Source organism: Ceratosolen solmsi, unplaced genomic scaffold (genome assembly GCF_000503995.2).
Source record: "Ceratosolen solmsi marchali unplaced genomic scaffold, CerSol_1.0 scaffold7, whole genome shotgun sequence".
NCBI lineage: Eukaryota > Metazoa > Arthropoda > Insecta > Hymenoptera > Agaonidae > Ceratosolen > Ceratosolen solmsi.
Window position 1 is genome coordinate 9,340,284 of NW_011948413.1, and position 10,597 is coordinate 9,350,880.

Sequence of the window (10,597 nt, forward strand, 5' to 3'; positions counted from 1 at the left end):
TGGGCGGGGGGGGGGGAAATAAGAAGACCGCATTGCAGTGGAATCATGGTGCGAGAAGCTTAAGAAAAATTAGCAAGGGAATAAGAGAGTTAGAGCGAGAGTTAGACAAAAAAAAAAAAAAAAATGACTTGGTACATTTGAAAGATATTCTGATTCCGATAGTCTATAATCTTTTCTCTTCGTCTTTCTCAACGATAGTGATATGTTGGTTGGGAATTTTTTTGTCACTTATTTCTTTTCTCCACTCTAATCGTAACGATGCCATTTATTTCTAAAGAGTTTTATTTATTTATTCATTTAATTCAATAACGTCCTACCTATCGTAATATATAAAAGAATATCGTTTGCCCGAATTCTAGTAATTCTCTCTCCAGCTCTTAACAATGATACCAATCGTTTGAAATCTTGTACGCCGTAATGCTCGAAAAGTTGAAATTTATCGTACGAAAGCTCTGGCTTCATTCAGGCATGTATTATCAATTTTTTTCGTATTCATGACTCGTTGGCATCAAAGTCTTCCGCAACTTTGATGATACTGATCGCCAAAATCTACATCCTCGGAAATAGCATGTGTCCCCCTGCATAGTAGGCATGTAAGTTAAATTACGGGCACAGAGCCAATTGACGAGAGTAGGTAGCGAGCCTCGACCTCTCTAGCATTACAATCAACAATTTACAATGGAAGAAGCCGAGGTTAATGTCAAAACAATCAAACTTCTACCATCTGCCGTCGTTTGTATTCTATTAATTCAAGGTATAATATTTGCGGCTCGGGGAGTAGAAATGTCAGATGAATTGGAGCGCGAAGGAGCTCGGCCATTCGACAATATGAAAAAAACTTGCTTCGGCTCCCCGATGCTATATAATTGTTTGTTTCTCAAGACTCGCTTCCCTTTTCATTCGTAGGGCTGCTCGAGGAGCCCCTTCTTTTTCTCCTCCTCGCCGGAATCGCCTATCCCTATCCCGCGTAATGGATGAATTTTTTTTTTTTTTTTTTAACAAATCAAGCTGGAGAGAAAGAGGGCAGCTGAATGAACGCGCGTATTTATTCCGCGCAACAACGATTACTTGAACCGCGCTACATGGCCCCGGGCCAACGGGAGAAAGTTGAAATTCGTCGGGGAGAAAATAGCCTTAAATCCTCGGCTCGCGCATGTGTATACGTAAGAAGATGCTCGGAGAACTTTTGCAATGCTCGCAAGCTGCAGCTTATTTATTATTGCAGAGAAATAAGTGGCTCTACGTCTTAAGCCACGAATGCCTCGGTCGAATTAATCCTCCTTTTAAATCGTCGGTGTCCTCCCGTACTCTCAGTCCGTTTATCGGATGTCATTATTCCGCCTGACCGACGTTATGCATTTAAATTCTTACGTCGACCTTACGAGGACGTGGCTCTTTCAAAAGGCCCATTATGACAAAGTAATTTTGCTATTAAAACGATAGCTCATTATGTCAAGATATACCACTTGGCACCAAATTGACGAGAAATACCAAATACGTTCTTGAAACTTTTCGAGACGTTAATTGTAAGATAATTTTATGATATAACGTACCGTCCAATCTACTACGTGTCCTTACATGCAGAGTATGAAATTTTAGTTCGACTTGAAGGGTCAACTTGTCTACTAATATTGTTTTAATTTCTCAAAGTCAATTGGCAGATAATGTATACGTCAATATTTGGGGCTGATGTGTGTGTGTGTGGAGGGGGGGGAGGGAGGGGGTATGTGGTTACCAGCAATATATAACTATACAAGAAAAGAGAAAAATTGAAAATAAATAAAATAAAAATTTCAATAAATAACGCTCGTCCTCGTCCAATGGAGTAGACGCTCATTGTAAATGAATATCGATTCCCGTATAAGGCATTCAGTAGTCGTGATCTCAATCAAAATTCTATTACGAGTTCCAATGTTTACTTCGACAGTCGAGGCAAGAGGGACAAATAAAATGTTTAAATTTGTATTCTTTTTGTTTTCTTTTTCTGTTATTCCCTCTCGACTGCGTTGCGGTAGCGTTAGCAGTAGCAGTAGTAATACACGAAGAGAAGGATCGCAAACACAGCCTCCGACACATCATCCTCTCTACGCTTCATTTGTTTTTTCTTTCCCTCTAATAAGCTGCAGCATCCCTTAGGTCGCTTGACGAAGGCATATCCGAGAGCGAGCAAACAGGTATCGGAGAATAGCGCAGAGCCGGCAAAGACGCGATGGCACGATCGTGGCTTTGATTAGAGAATCGCTCGGTGTTCTTTACATAACGAGAAGAGGAACGAGCCCTAATCTCAAATTACCCAAGCAGCTTCTCCCAGCGTAACATGGTGGAATGAGGTGTTGTGGGTATCGCGAAGACTGCGACTTTCGAGGGTGTATCGATGCCAAAGAAGATGAGTCGCGACTCAAGTCAGCGGGGAACGGTTTACTTCGAGAGTATCCGTGAAGCGGTCAGCGAAGGAACGACAGGACGAGCTTGACATGCCTTGATAATACAAGAATGATTGGTTTCCAGTGGACTTTTTTTTTTAGTAACTTCGTATTATTTAGTTGACGTGATTTTGTGGTTGTGGTAAAATGAAAATGTTGATCTTCTTGATTATCGTCATTTCGAGGATAACGCGCTGCATTTGATCCATAAAGAGGGGAATCTAATACGTTTTATTTTGGCGAGTTGGTTTGTTTACTTTATAATATTGTACTATCCGTCGTGATTTGGAGCGATATGTATCAGGGTGTGTCAGTGGATTACGAGAGTGCCGGCGGAGAGTCTGATAACGACGAAATTTTCATAGGCATACATAAGAGAAATGTTGCGCGAATAATAGTTGATTTATCCAAGCAATAAGTGGCGAGTAAAAAGAATGAAAGAATGAAAAAGAGTATCGAGCGCCGCTTCATCGAATATTCAGAGGATAGCCCGAGGCACAGTTCCTTGAAATGACAGAGACGAGGGGATTATTTAAGACCGAGACGTCCGAAAGCGAACCACGCTAAGGGCGAAGGTGGGGGCATATCGTTATGACTCTTATTATTCGTTCGCAATTGCTAATTCGCCGAGTCACGGAGAGCGGCGCCTCGGTGCCGATAGCACCAGCTGCAGATAGAACCCGGGAATTTCCTTAATTCACGTTTTTCTATTTTCCCGGGGCGTGGAAAGTTGAGATTCTTTATAATGCTGCCCATGAGCGTGGATGGGAATGGGCGCCAGTATCATTTATTTGATTGCCTAATATCTCGCGTGAATGGAGGAAAGACGGGGAGAAGTAAAGAGAGCCTGTGGAAAAAATGGATTAATATTAAGTATTTTCTTTTCGCGTCCGTTATTTAATGTTGCATTATAATACAGGTAAAACATATTATAATTATATGATGAAATTTTTATAAAATTCGAGCTCTTCGATGCTTATTAAATCAAGATAAAATTGTACGTAGATTATGCTGAGGACAAAATTATTTGGAAGAATGCAATTTTATTATAATGTTCACCGATTGATTAAAATTATAGATTATAGATTATTGATATAAAATTATAGATTAAAATAAGCATGATACGTTAAAGATTATTATTATTGGAAATTATTGAGAATTATCGTAATATTCCATAGATAAGCGCATCAATGAAACTCTTTGTATACAATTTTTTTTTTTCTTAAGCGTTCATAACGACGCATTAAGATGGTTATGAATAATTGTACCTAACAACATTGAATGTTAACAGATGTCAAAAGTATATGGTTAAGGGAAAAAACCACTTGCGTGAAACCATCCCATCTAAACTGAGAACTTCGATGGAATTTTAACTGTATCCCATTAGCATATAAGACAGATTCTAAACGTCATAATTCATAAGCTTAAGAGTAATAATTTTAGAGTCGATAGTAGTTTGTTTAATCCACAAGGATTTTAAAAAAGTAATGTTACGATAACGGTACCTTATCGCGCATTTACTCGAAAATATATTAGCTAAATAGTATATCCGATATAACTATTATCCATGATGTAAATAAATACGAGGCAATATCCTTTTATCATAACTCGCCTAGTACTTTTATATATGTTTTCTAAAAAATTAATTCTAAATTTTATTAACATTGCATCGACGTGCAGATCTAATGGTCATCAGGGCATCGGAGCTGTTTTATTTAGCCGTTAAAATTTATCATCGGCCTTATACTTCCTCGTACATTCAATATAAATGATTTATATTTTCAATCTAGGGAAGGATAACGTCGAGTGGTTAATATCCCAGACGCCAAAAACAGAACGAAAAACAATGCAATAACTAAACGAAACCCTAACTGTCAGTTTCATGGATAATAGAATATCTTAGAACGTCTAGGGAACCGCGAGATATTCAAATTCGACCGCAAAGAAGTTTTACACATCCCCACCCCCCACTTTCGCCGGCGCCTTCGTCGAACTTAAACCTCTCGCCTAAAAGCCACCCCCGGCGGCACATAATAATTATCATTATCGAACACTATTGGCCGGATGTCACTACACTCGGTACACTTTTTCCCATCGGCATGGAATCGAGACGCGCATCCATTAGCCGGTACCCAGAGTTTTAACGGCCACGCCTCATCTACTCCCGCCTAACGCGCGGACGCCCTCCCGGACGATAAACGTAAAATCTAACGGCCGCCACTTGGGCTGCAGTCGTGCGTACGTCGCAGCTCATCCGCGGAGAGGGAATCGCTTTCCAAAGCCATTTAATGGCTTACCTTCCACTCCCCCTCCTCCACCACTCTCCCATCGCCATCCAACGAAATTTCGCGCGCATCTGCCAGCCACCGGCTCAATTTTATCTCCCTTGTAAGCTACTTTCTAAGTTACGCGCCAAATACTCGTCACACTGGTTTCTTCACTTTTCCATTATTGGGCTACGTCTCTAATTTTATACATCGGACTTAATAGAATCGAGTGCGGTGGTGCTTGCAACCATTTTCACCCCTCCACACACACACACACGCACACACACAAACACACACCCAATGACTACCACCGTTGTTAAGGTCATTCAGTTAAATCAATCTGAAGCTCCTGATTTACGCGGGATGAATTATCCGATTTACCGATACGATACTCGATAACTTATTCTTACATTGGACTTATTGCAACTTTGCAAGTCAAATTGAATAATTGACCGGCTGAAAGATTTCTTCGTAACCGGCGGCAAATTGCCTATAATAACGGAAATAGATACGGAGGGCCAGTTGCAATGGGAGCTTGTCGGAAGAATTTTCCGAGTTGTCGGATTGTTCGGCGGTAGAAAAACGCGTCATCCAAAAGCTTTCAGCGTCGGCCGTGGTAGCGAGCAGAAAAACTTGGCCGCCTTAAACGGAACGCAACATTCGTATTCGCAATTGTTGATAATTCATTATACGTCGCGCGGAATCCCACACAAAAGCTTAAAGCGGTGAATGGCGGTACGGGACAGCGGCGAAGGACACTTTTTCTTTTTATTCCTCTTCCTCCCATCCGCGCGTTATTTCTCTTTCGGTCGCGCGACGCATCACGAGCCGACGAGATAGAGCGGGTGAAAAAAAATTTTACAATTCGCGCGCCAGCTTAATTTTTGCTCCCCGTGCGATAAAAGAATCCCAAAACAATCTCGCGTACGTCGCCGCCCACCCGACCCCGAATCCTGACTCGCCAGCTCTTTCGGCTCGCGTTTAAATTAATTTCCCCGCTGCGTTCGCCGGGTAAGTCCCTTTGCGCTCGAGGGGAAAAGAGAGCAATCGCGTACACACAAACGTAGCCTTACAACTCGGTTAATCCCGTCAGTTCTGGACTCCTACAATTACAGGATCAAAGGAGAATGACTCAGAGGGCTCATTGTCTCTTTGTCTTATTTTCATGACAACTTTTACAAATTTTTATCTCCCAGCTAGAACTTTTCCAATGTCTCGATGCCAATTTCAGCTTCCCTCTGGCTTTTGCTGAATATTAAAAATATGTCAGTGACTCTCTAGGATCTCGAACGAAAGGATCGATTATAATCATATCGATAGAATTTCATTTAGTTTTTGTTTCATTGCTCATACCTAAAATCCTTATTCTCCAGTAAAATATCACACACAAAAAATAATTGGCTAATATTATTCAGAAATGTTATCATTAAAATAACGAAATTTCACTAATAAATAAATAAATAAATAAATAAATAAATAAATAAAAAATTTATTATATAAATTGAAATAGTTTTGAAATAATTAATAAATCTTTATAATAAATAGTGCTTTTCGACTACAATTATTTATACGATTATGTATATGAAGAGGTAATTACGACATTTATTCAAAATAATTTAATTATATTATATACTGGAATTAGTTGAATTATTTTCATTAGTTGGATCAATTTTTTTAGTTGAAAATTATCTATTTTACTTCTCTTTTCTCTTAGATTCTTAAACCTTAGCCCGACTGTGCACATGGGCATGAAACATTATTCACATAGTTAATGTTCAATAAATATCCAATAGTAAGTTCGAGATTATTTTAAGCAAATAATCGCCATTAGAAAATAGTGCGTTTGTATTTATTGTAAAATTTGAAATTCAGAATTCAATAGAGTGGGTCATAATTATAATAGTAATTCCATCTGTAGATGATAAGGTTATTGTTAAGCACTCGATGCCTCGCGTATCAATAATTCAAAATATTTAATAAAATCCAGATAGGCAAGGATTGTCGATTTGTAGCAGATTCATGCTACACACGAATCCATAAAGTCCTTCGAGGACCCCAAGTGCAAATGGACTTGGCGACACATTTCTTTATCAAGCTCCATCCCTTTGCATCTTCATTACTTCCCTCATCCACTTTGCAGTCTCCCATCTACATTTTCGTTCGTCGACTAGGAATGGCACGTAATCTGCCGCACTGTCGCCTTAATTGGAGGCTCTTTGAAAATCTGCCGGTCTACATAGCTGCAATTACGTCGCCCCCGCGCACCAGCTGATAACGCACTTTGCTCATAACGAGAGAGACGCGGCTGTTTCTCCATGGCTTCGACGACGGCCGATTTGGCCGTTTCGCGCGTGCTTCGGCCTCTTTTACAGTCCTGGCTTCATATGGATTGATATTACCTTTGCGCCCATCGAACTCGAACTATCGATCGATCGATAAGCAGCCGGAGAGAGAGAGAGAGAGGTAGAGAGAGAGATAGAGAGAGAGAGAGAGAGAGAGAGAGAGAGAGAGAGCCCGAGAAGAAAAATCTAATTAATTTATGGCCAACGGCGGCCTTTATCATTCTAATGTATCCACTTGTTTGGAAGGACGTTGTGCGTGAAAGTAAACTCTTATGGCAATTTTAAATGGCGCTGAAGCATGCGCGTCGCGTGTTTCTTTTACGTATTAACGTTCTTGTTGGTGCGTTACGTTTTTAATGATTCTCGTTCGTTAGCTTTGGTATGAGGGAAAGCCAGTTATTACGGCTAATGAACTTTTCCCTTACGCTAGTCTTACGAACTTTTAATGAAAAAGTACATTTACAATGACGATGCTTAATTTTTACTGCTTTTTTATAAACGCGCATTAGTTTATTACTTCGTTAAGGGATCTTATAAATTGATCCACGATATAAAGGGGCAATGGTCCTTATTGTCATTATTCCACGTGCCATGTGCATTGAGCTAATTGATTGGTGGATTAGATGATTAAAATTAATTCTGTGTTTTACAATTGATAAACTTGTGGTATAACTTGGCAATCAATTTGCAAGTGGAGCTAAGCAATCTATAAAATATCATTAAATAAAAAGCCCAAGTTTAAGATTATTCACACAACTGGATGTTTTGAGTAGTCGTGATAATTCATTCTGTTAGATTTAGATGCATAATATAAAATCGTAAACTACGAGTTTTATAAGAAACTTTTTAATATCCAAATGGAATTGTGAAATACAAGTCCGAGAAATTTCTTCTTAAACTGAGCTTATTAGCATATTATGCGTTGATATACGCAAGTACTTTGGGGCGATACTGACATTCTTTTCACACATTCTCCAAAATGTATATTAAATGCGCACATCTTAACTGATATTACTTGAACGATCATGAAAAATGATGAAATCATATAAATAATATTAAAATCCAAATAAATTACGGTCATTATGACTATTTTAAGCTTCAGCCTATTCTATATGTTTTAATAAATATAATACGGTTAATGTATTATTTGTCTCTACTTTTTCTCTTACTACTTACTCTACCTTAAAAACTTCGTAAATTTTAATCTGCCTTAGTGTTTGTACTGTACTACACTGTAATAATTCATTTTAATGGATTCCACACCTACAGCTTATTTACACTGTAATAATTCATTTTAATGGATTCCACACCTACAGCTTTTGCATCTTACTATTGAATTTCAAATGCCTATATGAATTCTGTAGATTTCTTTTACGTATACATGTCGACAGACATATATATACATTTTACGTAATTTTTCGTAAAATATTCCTATTTTGTAAAATAGTTCTTTATGTTATATTATATTATAAATGTTGTATTAAATAAGTAAAATGTAGGTTTAACTTTTTTTTATTTTTAGATTAATGTTAATTAAACTTATTAATATAGAAAATGAATATTCAATTACATTAAATGTTATCTTATAGTTATAATGAAATTTACGTTAATTATTTTATTGATAGTGTCAATTAGTCCAATATATATTATCAATTACTCGATAAACTATATAATTATAAATTACTCGATCAATTTTCGTGAATTATTAGATTCTAAATTTTGAAATTAATTCATATATTTATATTGCATATATTTTGTTTAAAGATATAATTAATTATCTATTGATAATTCTTTAAGTAGAATTTTAACTTAAACGCTTAGTAATAACGTCACACATAATCTAATAAACTCTTTATATTACTATATAAGTTATGATTATGAATGACTAAAATTCTTAATTTTTACTTAATTTGATCTGTGTCTATTACGTAACATCATACTCCATTAATATTTTTGAAATGATTGATTTTGAAAATTGACAAGCAATTTAAAAAAAAAAACTTCATAATTTAACATTAATATTTCTTATCATTATTATATTATTATTTCTCGTGTCAATTAGTGATAGTCTGTAAATCTTTTGATCAAACAGTTGAGCGAATATGTAGCAATATGTACTATATTATTAAATAACGACATCAATAAAAGTTTTATAGTATATTTATAGTCGGAATAAAATAGGCTCAGGGAATCGAATTACAAGTTGACAATAACATCACTGCATTCCGAATTGAAAATTCTTTTTATTATATTTGTTGATATTTATATCGTCCACGCTTGCACTATTAGAATTACTAATTTTTACTTAAATCAGCAAATAATTATTTTTTATTGTACGGACCATACACCGACCGTAGCAGAAAATACCTTATTCATTAAACCTCTAGTGTTACACGTCTAAGGTATATGTTATGTACACGACTTTTATTATACATAGAATATTAAGGAATGAGAAATAAATATAGAAAAGAGACTATTTTAAATCATTTCATTGCCCCGATTATTAATTATTTATAACAAAAATTCATTGCATATTGTATGTAATAAATCGATATTAAAGATTTGAAATATAATTATGAAATTGAAAGCATAAGGGGGAAAAGGTCCAAGTAATTAAGTCTGTATTGTACTTTAAATATTTTCGGTATTAAATTTTTTAAACATAATTAAATAAGTACATTTATAGTGGTGAGGAAATGAAACAAAAAAAAAAAAAAAAAAAAAAAAAAAAAAAAAAAAAAAAAGAAATAGGAAAAAAAATGATATAATCAACATTATAATTTTATATAAATAAAAAGTAATATATAATTCGAGTAATCATGAAAAATCCTTACAGTATGTTGATCATATTCGATATTATCATATGATATCGTGTAGAGGTGTGTGCTCAAGACACATACATAAAACACATTCCCATGTCGTGAGAATGTTTAGGTCGATCGATTAGGGAAAGGAAGGAAATCAATGGTTGGGATTATCAATGAAAGAGGGATCGAGCAATAAGTTAAGGTTAGTGTGCATTAGTGCCTTTAAAGAGGAAAATAGGAACACGAGATAGATAGATCGATAGATAGATACACAATGGGAAACAATAAAGAGGTTCAGGTAACGAAACTTTTTATTCAATTACTTGTTTTAGAGAGAAAATAAATAAAAACAAAAAAACAAAAAAAAAAAAACAAAAAAGAAGAAGAAGAAGAAAAGAAAAAAAAAGGAAGCTACGTTGTACCGAGTGACGCTTCATGGCAAACGAAAGATAACGATAAGAAAATTAGAAGTCATTTTGTTTCTATAATGGAGCGAAGCATGTATCGTTGCTCGTTTAATTAAATGGAAAGTAGAGGAAAGGTACATTGAGGAGATTTGGTAGACTTAGGAAGTATAGACCGATTAGATAAATCAATAAATCAAAGGCATTTCAAATAAAGCTACTGGTTGTCAGAGCAACCAACCTAAAAGTCTTAAGTACTTTTAAAACGAATGTCTTTTGAAATTCGATCTATACTCACTATATCGTTAAATGAGAATAACGTTTGTGCGTTGAAGGGACATACAATATAAATAT